Here is a 14,863-nt window from a genome sequence, read left to right on the forward strand (position 1 = left end):
TGTTCCAGTGTTGAATACCTCTTGTTAGTCTTCTTGTGTTTAATACCTCGTGTAAGTGTTCCTGTGTTGAATACCCCGTGTAAGTGTTCCAGTGTTGAATACCTCTTGTTAGTCTTCTTGTGTTTAATGCCCCGTGTAAGTATTCCTGTGTTGAATACCCCGTGTAAGTGTTCCTGTGTTGAATACCTCTTGTTAGTCTTCTTGTGTTTAATACCCCGTGTAAGTGTTCCTGTGTTGAATACCCCGTGTAAGTGTTCCAGTGTTGAACACCTCTTGTTAGTCTTCTTGTGTTTAATACCTCGTGTAAGTGTTCCTGTGTTGAATACCACTTGTTAGTCTTCTTGTGTTTAATACCCCGTGTAAGTGTTCCTGTGTTTAATACCTCGTCTAAGTGTTCCAGTGTTGAATACCTCTTGTTAGTCTTCTTGTGTTTAATACCTCGTGTAAGTGTTCCAGTGTTGAATACCTCTTGTTAGTCTTCTTGTGATTAATACCCCGTGTAAGTGTTCCTGTGTTTAATACCTCGTGTAAGTGTTCCAGTGTTGAACACCTCTTGTTAGTCTTCTTGTGTTTAATACCTCGTGTAAGTGTTCCTGTGTTGAATACCTCTTGTTAGTATTCTTGTGTTTAATACCCCGTGTAAGTGGTCCTGTGTTTAATACCCTGTGTAAGTGTTCCAGTGTTCAATACACCGTGTAAGTGTTCCTGTGTTCAATACACCGTGTAAGTGGTCCTGTGTTCAATACACCGTGTAAGTGGTCCTGTGTTCAATACACCGTGTAAGTGTTCCTGTGTTCAATACACCGTGTAAGTGGTCCTGTGTTCAATACACCGTGTAAGTGGTCCTGTGTTCAATACACCGTGTAAGTGTTCCTGTGTTCAATACACCGTGTAAGTGGTCCTGTGTTCAATACACCGTGTAAGTGTTCCTGTGTTCAATACACCGTGTAAGTGTTCCTGTGTTCAATACACCGTGTAAGTGTTCCTGTGATGTATTCCTCATGTAAGTATTCCAGTGTTGAATACCTCTTCTTAGTCTTCTTGTGTTTAATACCCCGTGTAAGTGTTCCTGTGTTTACTACCCTTATGTAAGTGTTTCTGTGTTTAAAACCCCGTGTAAGTGTTCCTGTGTTGTATACCTCATGTAAGTATTCCAGTGTTAAATACCTCTTGTTAGTCTTCTTGTGTTGAATACTTCGTGTAAGTGTTCCTGTGTTGTATACCTCGTGTAAGTATTCCAGTGTTGAATACCTCTTGTTAGTCTTCTTGTGTTGAATACCTCGTGTAAGTGTTCCTGTGTTGTATACCTCGTGTAAGTATTCCAGTGTTGAATACCTCTTGTTAGTCTTCTTGTGTTGAATACCTCGTGTAAGTGTTCCTGTGTTGAATACCTCGTGTTAATCTTCCTGTGTTGTACCTCGTGTAAGTGTTCCTGTGTTGAATACCTCGTTTAAGTATTCCTGTGTTGTACCTCGTGTAAGTGTTCCTGTGTTGAATACCTCTTGTTAGTATTCTTGTGTTTAATACCCCGTGTAAGTGGTCCTGTGTTTAATACCCTGTGTAAGTGTTCCAGTGTTCAATACACCGTGTAAGTGTTCCTGTGTTCAATACACCGTGTAAGTGGTCCTGTGTTCAATACACCGTGTAAGTGGTCCTGTGTTCAATACACCGTGTAAGTGGTCCTGTGTTCAATACACCGTGTAAGTGGTCCTGTGTTCAATACACCGTGTAAGTGTTCCTGTGTTTAATACCTCGTGTAAGTGTTCCTGTGTTGAATACCTCTTGTTAGTATTCTTGTGTTTAATACCCCGTGTAAGTGTTCCTGTGTTCAATACACCGTGTAAGTGTTCCTGTGTTCAATACACCGTGTAAGTGTTCCTGTGATGTATTCCTCATGTAAGTATTCCAGTGTTGAATACCTCTTCTTAGTCTTCTTGTGTTTAATACCCCGTGTAAGTGTTCCTGTGTTTACTACCCTTATGTAAGTGTTTCTGTGTTTAAAACCCCGTGTAAGTGTTCCTGTGTTGTATACCTCATGTAAGTATTCCAGTGTTAAATACCTCTTGTTAGTCTTCTTGTGTTGAATACTTCGTGTAAGTGTTCCTGTGTTGTATACCTCGTGTAAGTATTCCAGTGTTGAATACCTCTTGTTAGTCTTCTTGTGTTGAATACCTCGTGTAAGTGTTCCTGTGTTGTATACCTCGTGTAAGTATTCCAGTGTTGAATACCTCTTGTTAGTCTTCTTGTGTTGAATACCTCGTGTAAGTGTTCCTGTGTTGAATACCTCGTGTTAATCTTCCTGTGTTGTACCTCGTGTAAGTGTTTTCTTGTGTTGAATACCTCGTTTAAGTATTCCTGTGGTGTACCTCGTGTAAGTGTTCCTGTGTTGTATACTTCGCGTAAGTCTTCATGTGTTATGTACCTCGTGTAAGTATTTCTGTGTTGTGCCTCGTGTAAGTCTTCCTGTGTTGTACCTCGTGTAAGTCTTTCTGTGTTGTACCTCGTGTACGTGTTCCAGTGTTGTACCTCGTATAAGTCTTCCTGTGTTGTACGTCGTGTAAGTCTTTCTGTGTTGTACCTCGTGTACGTGTTCCTGTGTTGTACCTCTTGTACGTGTTCCTGTGTTGTACCTCGTGTACGTGTTCCTGTGTTGTACCTCGTGCAAGTCTTTCTGTGTTGTACCTCGTGTACGTGTTCCTGTGTTGTACCTCTTGTACGTGTTCCTGTGTTGTACCTCGTGTACGTGTTCCTGTGTTGTACGTCGTGTAAGTCTTTCTGTGTTGTACCTCGTGTACGTGTTCCTGTGTTGTACCTCTTGTACGTGTTCCTGTGTTGTACCTCGTGTACGTGTTCCTGTGTTGTACCTCGTGCAAGTCTTCCTGTCTTGTACCTTGTGTAAGTCTTCCTAGTAAGTGTTGTATACCTCGTGTAAGTGTTCCTGTGTTGTACCTCGTGTATGTGCTCCTGTGTTGTACCTCGTGTAAGTCTTCTTGTCTTGTACCTCTTGTAAGTCTTCCTAGGAAGTGTTGTTTACCTCGTGAATGTGTTGCTGTGTTGTACCTCGTGTAAGTCTTCCTTTGTTGTACCTCGTGTAAGCGTCCCTGTGTTGTACCTCGTTTAAGCCTAACTGTGATAAATAACTTGTTGAGTCTTCCTGTAATGTTTACCACGTGTAAGTCCTCGCTGGTTGTTTTAAGTATTTTAGGTCATTTATGAATCATCAATCAAACGACAAGTATTCAAACATTATATGTGTGTCATTATCTGCATTCGGAACTGTTGGAGTACGCTGGTTTAATGTACATACATGATAGAACAGTATTGGCATTGGATGACCCCAGGTGATATTAAATGTAATTAACGCTGGAGAGAGAACGTATTTCTTTAAGGAGTCGATTGAACAAAGCCTAGTTTAAAGCTGCATCATGTTTGTTCGAAATGCTATACAAAACATTATGAAAGTGAAACACAACAACAACAACACGTGTTAGAAGCATTCAATTGCAAAGTTGTCTTGGGTTGTTTTTGTCCATGACCTAAAGCAAACTCAGTACATATGAGCTGGCATCCTCAATATATTCTATTTTATATCAAGAAAGATATTTTCCTTTTATACATGAATTGAATTTTGTCCTGCAATTTTAACCAAAGAGTAAACTAATTATAAAATGTGCTTTCAACTTTTCATATGCAATACCGGAAAGCTGTTTTCTGGTCCAAAACAAGAGCGAGTCCCTTCAAACACTAACGGCACATTCTCTGTGTATGAAGAGCATGACCCTGTTTAGAATGTCCTTAGAAATAGTTGGTGTTCTGTATATAACATGTTTTTATGCTTTGCTGGAAAAAATGGTTAATGGTTAAAAGGATTATAATAGTATATATATAGTAGATAAGAAATGGTGTCATTGTGTACACATGCTTACAAGAGAAGGGTACCAGTCTATTTGCGGTTCACTCCGATGGAAAGCGCGCTCCATGTGGGAACGGTTAAAATACGAGGCTACCTGGCCCAGGTACCTCCGCAACACGCACATCAGCCATATGTTGGCAAAACACTCATACAAATAACACTAATTGAATTTTCTAAATCTTACGTTCTAAGAAATCTGGATTTATATTTTGTAAGTTTGACGTTGACTTTTAAAGGTTTGTTTGCGGAATCAAATGAACAGTAAACCGTATGTATATTTAAAGTTTTTTAATGTTGTAAATTCACATAAAACATAATTGATATGGGCATTACCTTATCGTAAATGTTTTTGTAACCTTAGGGTTAGGATCATCATCATCATCATCATCATCATCATCATCATCACCACCACCACCACCACCACCACCAACACCACCACCACCACCACCATCATCATCATCATCATCATCATCATCATCATCACCACTACCACCACCAATACCACAAACACCACCACCACCACCACCACCATCATCATCAATTAGCATCCTCATCATCCTCATCATCATCATCAGCATCATCATCATCAACATCTTCGTCATCATCATCATCATCATCATCATCATCATCATCATCATCATCATCATCATCATCATCATCATCATCATCATCATCATCATCAATCATCATCATCCTCATCATCATAATCATCATCATCACCATCACCACCACCACAACCACCACCACCACCACCACCACCATCATCACCATCAATCATCATCATCATCATCATCATCATCATCATCATCATCATCACCACAACCACCACCACCACCACCACCACCACCACAACCACCACCATCATCATCATCATCAATCAGCAGCATCATCATCATCAACACCATCATCAACATCGTCATCATCAGCATCATCATCATCACCATGAACTAGATAGAATACGACTTACGGCAAATTCATTTCGGAATTCATAACCCAGCAACATGTGGAAAGACGTTTTAGACACAGAAATGTATATACAATTGCACCTAAACAAATATTAAGTTTTGAAGATGCAAATCCAAACCCCTGCATCTATCACAGTTTTCAAGTTATACCTGTGACTAATAGGATGTTATTTTCTCACACAAAATATAATCTATGCAAAATATCGTCATGCAGGGTTTTATTAGACCTTTGTTTTCACAGAGTCTTTGATCAAAAAGCAAACCAGAGGTATTTGAAAAGAAATTTGAAACAAAGTTTTATGTAGTGTACAAAACAGAACCACAGAATCTTAAAAAGTTCTTCAATAACAAAGAAGTTTTGTTTCTTATATCTCCCTGTACCTGGCAAGTACGGGTGTGTGATTTTATCTCGGCTTCCTGCAGTGATTCCATCTGATGCCGTCTTACAATTTGTTTCAGATTATTTTCTAAAACACTTCTGGTAAACATATTTATTCCAGGTTTATTGTATTCTAAATGATGGATCAAAAAAGATTTTGTGAATGAAACCAGAGGAAAAGAAATACATGGTTTCATAGTTTATAACAGCATCATAAATACATATATGCATACATTTCCAGTTAAAATGACTATAAAATGTATTGCAACTCATAATGTACCACCTTTTAGCCAAAACTGTTGTGATTATAAGGAACTACTTTTCTTGCGCATATATCACCCATAGTCGCTTATGTGTTAATCCGATCTTGTCATTTTTCAGTTTAATTTCGTCCCGTTTAGACGTCCAGTATTGACTTAAAAAAGAGTATTGCAACTCATAATGAGTTCCAGGAGACAATGTAATTTTCGATTATAAAGCATCTCTAGAGCTAAAAAGTTATATGCAGTATAAACCTTGTATACAGTTTATACAATCAATAACTAAAGAAGTATTATATATCCTCTTACAAATTCCTGGCAAATGGATAAACGTATTCTATTTGTTTACTATCACTATAGTTTTCTACAAATATTCTTTATCAATTTATACACCCATTTATACTCATCGAAAATGTCAGGAAATACATGTACATGTGAAAAAAGTTAGAAGTTGGAATAAGTTGTTTCTGTACTATTCAAGGTAGTATGAATAATTAATACTGTTATGTAACAAAACATTGCTGCATTAGTTAAAATAAACAGATCCATACGTGTTTTAGAATCGAATGAAATGATTATTGCTACCAACAATGCAATACATAATAATGTAGGGGCAATCTGCATACATTCAGAAGCACCAGCAGTCCTTATGATACTGTTGTCTATAGTTAATTATCCCCTCCAGCCCTCCGCTAGTCTATGTAATCTGTCTAATTCCGACTGCACAGGTGAATACTACACGTCGGCACCGAGGCTTTATCTCGTGCACTGATCGTCATTGATGTCTGATAGGCGAATGGAATAAAATACATTAGAAACAGCCGGAAGGCGAGTTTAGTTACAATGCAGCTTTGCGTGTTTGGAAATACAGCGCTCTTTTTGGCGTAGCTGCATTAGATTTGTTACGACATATTGTGCACCAATCAAATGCTTTAAATCAAATGCGTAGTTTAAATACACATACAATAAAACCTTTTGATTGGTTAATATTTTAAGTGAAGTGGTATCTGAAGGGTGAATCTTGATAACGTAATTAACTTTTTTACCTTTTTTACACTGAATACTCGCGGAAACATATTAAAAGAGTGGCATTGTTGGTTTTTGTAATGTAAACTGAAATGATTTCTGTTAATATCACAGTATTTAAAATGTCATCGCTGAAAAAAACAACATTTTCCCGTTTCGTATCCCTATGATAAGAAATAGGGCAAATCGTTTGATCGGTTGGGCTATTTCAGCAAAAATCGAAATTGCCGGATATGGCCGAGGTCGGTAATGCATTCGAAACGCGCGGGACCTTAATACAAACTGACCAAGATTACTACAGCGCCACTGGTCTAACATGAATACCACTCTACATGTACATGTAAGCAACGCACTAAATTTCAATAACTACAATTATTTTATTATTTCAAACAGTTTTGAAAAATAACTTTTATTATTCTGTCTTTATATCAGCACGCAGCGAGACTTAATATGAAAACAAATGTTTGTTTCATGCATTTTCTTTGATTGATTGTCCTTGTCACGCATTATGCCTTTTAATCTTCCGTGTAATTGCAATTGTTAGTTGAGTTCAGTCGAGGTGATAGCCAGTCGGCACTCCACGGCCTGCCTTCTCAACTGGTTCAATTTGGTGAATGTCAAATATCATACAAAAATAATGAAATAAATGCATGATCAATGTATGAACACATGTTCTCTGTTAATCAGTAAACGTATTTTCCGCTTTTGCTGTGTTTTGGCTGTTTAACTTGCGGAAAACATCATTCAATGTAGGCCATTTTTTTGTTTGTTATATTTGTGACACACTATTCATGTCAAAAGTCACCAAATTGAGACAATTTTACCAGAATAGAGATGCGCCTTATTTTATACGTTACTGCCAGTAGTTAACCCTTGACCCGGATTGTCCGTTATATAGATGGATAATGAATGTCATGGGTCGCCCTATAGCTGAAGTGTCATGTTTGAAAACGTTGAAAACATTTGTATTGAGGTAATTACTACAGTTTATAATGAGAATAATTTGTCAACATTGTAACGAAGATTGTCAACATTCAAATGGTCGTGTTTATTTCTATGGGTGATGTGAAACTACATTTGAAAAATGCGCTCGTTTTCTGTGAACACTTTTTGCTTTAAATGAGAAGCGTTCGAGATGCCTTAATATCCTCGACGTTATTTTGTTCTGGGTTCGTACAAACAATTGAGATTGCCGAAAAGAGAGCATTGGGCTTTAACATCAAATACGTTTTCCAAATTAGCGCTATCAGTAGTTTTCAATTTAATTTATCTTAAGTTAATGGAGGTTTAAAATCTATTTGTTCCGCAATAGTTGAAACAAATCATAGAGATAAAAAGTAGAAAAAGCTCATGTACGAATTGGTGTTGACTGGTGCGTTTCAGTTTTGTACATGTTAAGGTACGGTAGACATATTTTTGATCCATAATTATATAACAGAGCCTTTATGAGCATGGCGTTTGGCACATTGTAGCGACTGGTGTTCGTCCGGGCCCCACATTGACACATTGTAGCGACTGGTGTTTGTCCGGGCCCCTCATTGACACATTGTAGCGACTGGTGTTCGTCCGGGCCCCACATTGACACATTGTAGCGACTGGTGTTCGTCCGGGCCCCACATTGACACATTGTAGCGACTGGTGTTCGTCCGGGCCCCTCATTGACACATTGTAGCGACTGGTGTTCGTCCGGGCCCCTCATTGACACATTGTAGCGACTGGTGTTCGTCCGGGCCCCACATTGACACATTGTAGCGACTGGTGTTCGTCCGGGCCCCACATTGACACATTGTAGCGACTGGTGTTCGTCCGGGCCCCACATTGACACATTGTAGCGACTGGTGTTCGTCCGGGCCCCAGTCAATCAGATCGTAAGGCTTAAGGTCAATAATTTTCGAGGTGTTGCCTCGTTTTTGGCGTAAACTGCGTTTCAATAAAACTATTAAGGACACTAATTCCATAGATCCTGTCAGTGTCTTTAAGGATGTGCCTGGGTCCACTGAAGCAGGGTAAGGTTAACAACTAAGAAGTTTTATTGAAATGTAGCCCAGAAATGCAAGTAGATGTAAATTAAAGCTTTTATATGTCCTTCACCTTCAAGGTTGCCCTTGCAACGCGACATGACTAATTATATAGAAAACGGGCGTACCACGTTGTCATATGATAGAGTCTGGTACGGGTCGCTGACCTGTCATTGCCTGCCAGCTCTAGCAAATATCGCTGTCTCCATATCACTGGTCAGTAGAAATACATCTATGCTTGGTTAAGATGTTAGCTACAATTGGCTTTATCTTTATTTTTGTATACGGTTATTGTACATTTGTTTGTACTCTCGGAGATGGTCGATGTGATGGTCTATGCATATTTCTGTAGAGTATTTGTGTATCCAAACTGGAAATGAGTACTTACTTTGAAATATACGGACAGCATAGCGACTGTTTGAGTTTCTTAGTGCTTTTGCGCGTTAGGTTGATATAATTAGGGAAACATAATGTTATAACCCTCCATTTCATTACAGATCCTCTGTACGAGCGACTATTACCTGTTTGCCATTGCACTCTAATTTCAATAATTTGTCATGCCCCGTCCATTTATGTTTCCCCATATCGGACATGTTATGGCCATTGTACGTTTTAACAAACAAGTTTTAACAAACTCCGTCGTCATTATTTGTATTTTCGGTTTTGCTTGACGCCAGCTAACGTTGTCGTCATATCTGTGACTTGCATCTCTATAAGACATTTTGAATGTCCCCATTCATTCGGCTCTGTTTTTCTGGATGTTGAAATTGGATTTTCGGAGTAATTGTAAATGGGACAACGTATAGTAATGATTACCGACATCTCCTGGTTTCTATTTTAATTACTGTCAGTGCTCAGCATATCTGTTTTAGTTCTTCAGTATTATGTCTCTCACTTATCGCCCTAGCCATTCCATTTTGATTGCATTTTGACAAATTAAACTTTTGCAGACGAACTGTACGTACTGGCAAAATGTGCTTTATTCCCTCATCCTTTTATTGATAATGTTAAATACATGTACGGCAAATAAAAAAACAAGGAATTTAAGTTATTCCTAATTCTCCTGTATTTATTTGACCAGAAAACGAATTGCGTTCTTTTTTGTGGCTTGCCAATGGCAGTGATTATGTCTTAGACGGCCTAAAGGCTTGCCAATGTCGATGTGAGTGTGTATGTCTTAGACGGACCTAAAGGCTTGCCAACGTCGATGTGATTGTGTATGTCTTAGACGGGCCTAAAGGCTTGGCAATGTCGGTGTGGGTGTATTTGTCGTAGACTGGCCTGAAGGCTTGCCAATGTCGCTGTGGGTGTATATGTGTTAGACGGGCCTAAGGGAGTGCCAATGTCGATGTGGATGTATATGTCTTTAACGGGCCTAAAAGTTTGTGTATATGTCTTAGACGGGCCTAAAGGCTTGCTTATGGCGGTGTTTTTGTCTAAGACGGGCCTGAAGGCTTGCCAATGTCGGTATAGGTGTATATGTCTAAGACGGCCTAAAGACTTGCCAATGGCGGTGTATATGTCTAAGACGGGCCTGAAGGCTTGCCAATGTCGGTTTGGAAGTTTATGTCTGAGACGGGCCTTAAGGCTTGCCAATGTCGGTGTGGGTGTTTATGTCTAAGACGGGCCTGAAGACTTGCCAATGCCGGTTTAGATGTTTATGTCTAAGACGGGCCTAAGGCTTGCCAATGTCGGTTTGGATGTTTATGTCTGAGACGGGCCTAAAGGCTTGCCAATGTCGGTGTGGGTTTATTTATCGTTGACTGACCTAAATACTTGCCAATGTCGGTTTCAGTGTATATGTTTTAGACGAGCCTTAAGGCTTGCCAGTGTCGGTGTGGGTATATATGTCTTAGACGGGCCTAAAGGCTTGCCAGTGTCGGTGTGAGTGTATATGTCTAAGACGGGCCTAAAGGCTTGCCAGTGTCTGTGTGGGTGTTTATGTGCTAGACGGGCCTGAAGGATTGCCAGTGTCGGTGTGGGTGTATATGTTTTAGACGGGCCTTAAGGCTCGCCAATGTCGATGGGAGTGTTTATGTCTTAGACGGGCCTGAAGGCTTGCCAGTATCGGTTCGGGTGTGTATATCTTAGACGGGCCTAAAGGGTTGCCAGTGTCGGTTCGGGTGTGTATATCTTAGACGGGCCTAAAGGCTTGCAGTGTCGGTGTGGGTGTTTATGTGCTAGACGGGCCTGAAGGCTTGCCAGTTTCGGTTCGGGTGTGTATATCTTAGACGGGCCTAAAGACTTGCCAGTGTCGGTTCGGGTGTGTATATCTTAGACGGGCCTAAAGGCTTGCCAGTGTCGGTGTGGGTGTTTATGTGCTAGACGGGCCTGAAGGATTGCCAGTGTCGGTGTGGGTGTGTATGTTTTAGACGGGCCTTAAGGCTCGCCAATGTCGGTGGGAGTGTTTATGGCTTAGACGGGCCTGAAGGCTTGCCAGTGTCGGTTCGGGTGTGTATATCTTAGACGGGCCTTAAGGCTTGCCAGTGTCGGTTTTAGTATGTATGTCTTAGACGGGCCTAAAGCCTTGCCAATTTTGCTGCGAGTGTATATGTCTTAGACGGGCCTAAAGGGTTGCCAGTGTCGGTATGAGTGAGTATGTCTTAGACGAGCCTAAAGGCTTGCCAATGTCGATGTGAGTGTGCATGTCTTAGACGGGCCTAAAGGCTTACCAATGTCGATGTGAGTGTATATGTCTTAGACAGGCCTAAAGGCTTGCCAATGTCGATGTGAGTGTGTATGTCTTAGATGGGCCTAAAAGGTTGGCAATGTCGATGTGAGTGTGTATGTCTTAGACGGGCCTAAAGGGTTGGCAATGTCGATGTGAGTGTGTATGTCTTAGATGGGCCTAAAGGGTTGGCAATGTCGATGTGAGTCTGCATGTCTTAGACGGGCCTAAAGGCTTACCAATGTCGATGTGAGTGTACATGTCTTAGACGGGCCTAAAGGCTTGCCAATGTCGATGTGAGTGTGTATGTCTTAGACGGACCTAAAGGCTTGCCAACGTCGATGTGATTGTGTATGTCTTAGACGGGCCTAAAGGCTTGGCAATGTCGGTGTGAGTGTGTATGTCTTAGACGGACCTAAAGGCTTGCCAACCTCGATGTGATTGTGTATGTCTTAGACGGGCCTAAAGGCTTGGCAATGTCGGTGTGAGTGTGTATGTCTTAGACGGGCCTAAAGGCTAGGCAATGTCGGTGTGAGTGTGTATGTCTTTGACGGGCCTAAAGGATTGCCAGTGTCGGTGTTGGTGTATATATAATTAGAGAATGACATTTGTTTATGAAACGCTCTTGGAAAGTTGATCTTAGCTATGGGATCTATATTAATTTCAATAGGTAAAATGTCAATAGCATACTCATCATTGTGTGAAACTCATGTCTGCACATATCTACATATGTTATGGCTCAGGTTAAGCGTTATATGTAGGTTGCTTTGGACCAGTCGTTGACTTGTATTGGAGCTTGGGTCAGGTCAAAGGTCAAGATCACGGGTTTGTCCGCGCAGTTAAGAAGAATAGTATGCTGAATGTTTATTCCCCATCTTGATGTTTCGGTCAATACATCACCCGTCAGTGTCAAAATCGCAATATTTTTGAAATCATGTTTAGGTGAACAGCGAGATGCAGGGTCAAATAATGTTAGGTACGTAGCCCTTTACCCGTCAGTGACCTTGCTTGGTTATGGGTTCAGGTCAAAGGTCAAGATCACAGAAATTATATTCAGTATGTTTGTTTAGTTAATGTGGCACTCTTATTCAAAATCAATACATAATTATACATGTATAACAAACATCTATTTTGAGTGATATACCTTTAACTACTTACTAAATAATGCATTTATGGAAAATATTAATTACTGATAACAAGATTGTAACTGTGTATTTAAAGCAGAAAGCGCAAAAATATTAAATGATTGGTGAATGCTAAAATATTTACCAGAGATCTACTACAGTCTCATAAGGTAGAAATACCGTGTTTTATGCTCATTTCTATCAAATTAAACTCGGTATCTTACATAAGAACCATTGTTTTCGACATTTATTCATCCTTTTTGGAATATTAAAACAATATTATTAAATATGGTGAATCTTATTTGGGAATAACGGAGTGCATCTTTAATACTAATTTGTTGATAATAAACTCGATTTTGACGAACGGCGATAATCTGTTTCCTGGGAAGAAACCAGTACTATGTCCTTTATGAGGGGCTAATATTAAGTACCCCTGGTTGGGATCGAACCCACAACCCATTGGAATACAATTATACCACTCTCATTCCTATTAAGTTGTCGTCGCAGTTACTAGATACTGATAGTATTTGGGGTCCTAAAATGTATGTATGTTTCCGCTTGCCAAATAGACAACCCGTTTTAATTTGGGAAACCAAATGTCAAAGAGGTCGAGATCTTTGCACTCATGTTTGTTAAACTTTGGTTTTAGTTACGCGTTCTAAACATGAGATTTTAACCCCAAGATGAAGAGACGCAGCTGCAAAGATCAATATATCGGAGAAACCGTTTTCGGAATATGAATTCAATCACGAAAGTGTTGTAGAATATTTACAATTTGTACAATAAACAATACGGTAGTTTGATCATCTACGAGAAGAGTTTAGTGAAAGGATGACTGCCTTGATATCCCAAGCAGGGAGCCAGCACAGTGTACTGCTCGCAATGACTTCCTACGTACGGCATAATTACTAGTTAGAAGTTGGTATAGGTTGTCCCTGTATTATTCAAGGTAGTATTAACAATTAATACCGTTATGTAACAAAACATTGCTGCATTGGTTAACAGATCCATACATGTTTTAGAATCAAATAAAATGATAATTGCTACCAACAAAGTAATACATAATAATGTAGGGGCAATCTGCATACATTCAGAAGCACCAGCAGTCCTTATGATACTGTTGTCTATAGTTAATTATCCCCTCCAGCCCTCCGCTAGTCTATGTAATCTGTCTAATTCCGACTGCACAGGTGAATACTACACGTCGGCACCGAGGCTTTATCTCGTGCACTGATCGTCATTGATGTCTGATAGGCGAATGGAATAAAATACATTAGAAACAGCCGGAAGGCGAGTTTAGTTACAATGCAGCTTTGCGTGTTTGGAAATACAGCGCTCCTTTTGGCGCAGCTGCATTAGATTTGTTACGACATATTGTGCACCAATCAAATGCTTTAAATCAATTGCGTAGTTTAAATACACAGTAATTGTAAATGGGACAACGTATAGTAATGATCACCGACATCTCCTGGTTTCTATTTCAATTACTGTCAGTGCTCAGCATATCTGTTTTAGTTCTTCAGTATTATGTCTCTCACTTATCGCCCTAACCATTCCATTTTGATTGCATTTTGACAAATTAAACTTTTGCAGACGAACTGTACGTACTGGCGAAATGTGCTTTATTCCCTCATCCTTTTATTGAAAATGTTGAATACATGTACGGCAAATAGAAAACAAGGAATTTAAGTTATTCCTAATACTCTTGTATCTATTTGACCAGAAAACGAATTGCGTTCTTAAATTTGTGATAAGTAGATATATTTGTATGCGTTGCTTCTATAGAAATCAATTTGTTCAGTTTCATTTATCCTAATTCTCAGGGAATCTCAGGGAACATAATATGCTGATCGTGCACAACTGCAGCTGCCAGTCGGACTGTATTATAGTAAATACTTCAAAGTTATGATCGATTGTACAGAGACTCATTATGAGATGATGTTTCTTCCATTTGTTATGCTTCCTCGCTACGGCGCTATTGTCTGGGTGTATATGTCTTAGACGGGCCTTAGGGAGTGCCAATCTCGGTGTGGGTGTATATGTCTTAGACGGGCCTTAGGGAGTGCCAATCTCGGTGTGGGTGTATATGTCTTAGACGGGCCTTAGGGAGTGCCAATGTCGATATGGGTGTATATGTCTTAGACGGGCCTAAGGGAGTGCCAATGTCGATATGGGTGTATATGTCTTAGACGGGCCTTAGGGAGTGCCAATGTCGATATGGGTGTATATGTCTTAGACGGGCCTTAGGGAGTGCCAATGTCGATATGGGTGTATATGTCTTAGACGGGCCTTAGGGAGTGCCAATCTCGGTGTGGGTGTATATGTCTTAGACGGGCCTAAGGGAGTGCCAATGTCGATATGGGTGTATATGTCTTAGACAGGCCTAAGGGAGTGCCAATGTCAATATGGGTGTATATGTCTTAGACGGGCCTAAGGGAGTGCCAATGTCGATATGGGTGTATATGTCTTAGACGGGCCTAAGGGAGTGCCAATGTCGATGTGGGTGTATA

General features: G+C 40.1%; 1 protein-coding gene across 5 annotated transcripts in view; it reads left to right on the forward strand.

The window, feature by feature from the left end:
* The first annotated feature begins 4,020 nt into the window (after window positions 1–4,020).
* LOC128231525 (adenylate cyclase type 1-like) overlaps window positions 4,021–14,863 on the forward strand; it is a 74,586-nt gene continuing 63,743 nt past the window's right edge. For 4 of the 5 annotated variants that reach the window (XM_052944518.1, XM_052944487.1, XM_052944527.1 and 1 more), the window contains exon 1: window positions 4,021–4,124. The gene's annotated coding sequence lies outside the window, so the exon portion shown is untranslated. Of the gene's footprint in view, window positions 4,182–14,863 lie in introns of all 5 variants that reach the window. The other variant, XM_052944507.1, reaches the window with a different exon arrangement.

This window comes from Mya arenaria, chromosome 1 (assembly GCF_026914265.1).
Source record: "Mya arenaria isolate MELC-2E11 chromosome 1, ASM2691426v1".
In the NCBI taxonomy this organism is placed as follows: domain Eukaryota; kingdom Metazoa; phylum Mollusca; class Bivalvia; order Myida; family Myidae; genus Mya; species Mya arenaria.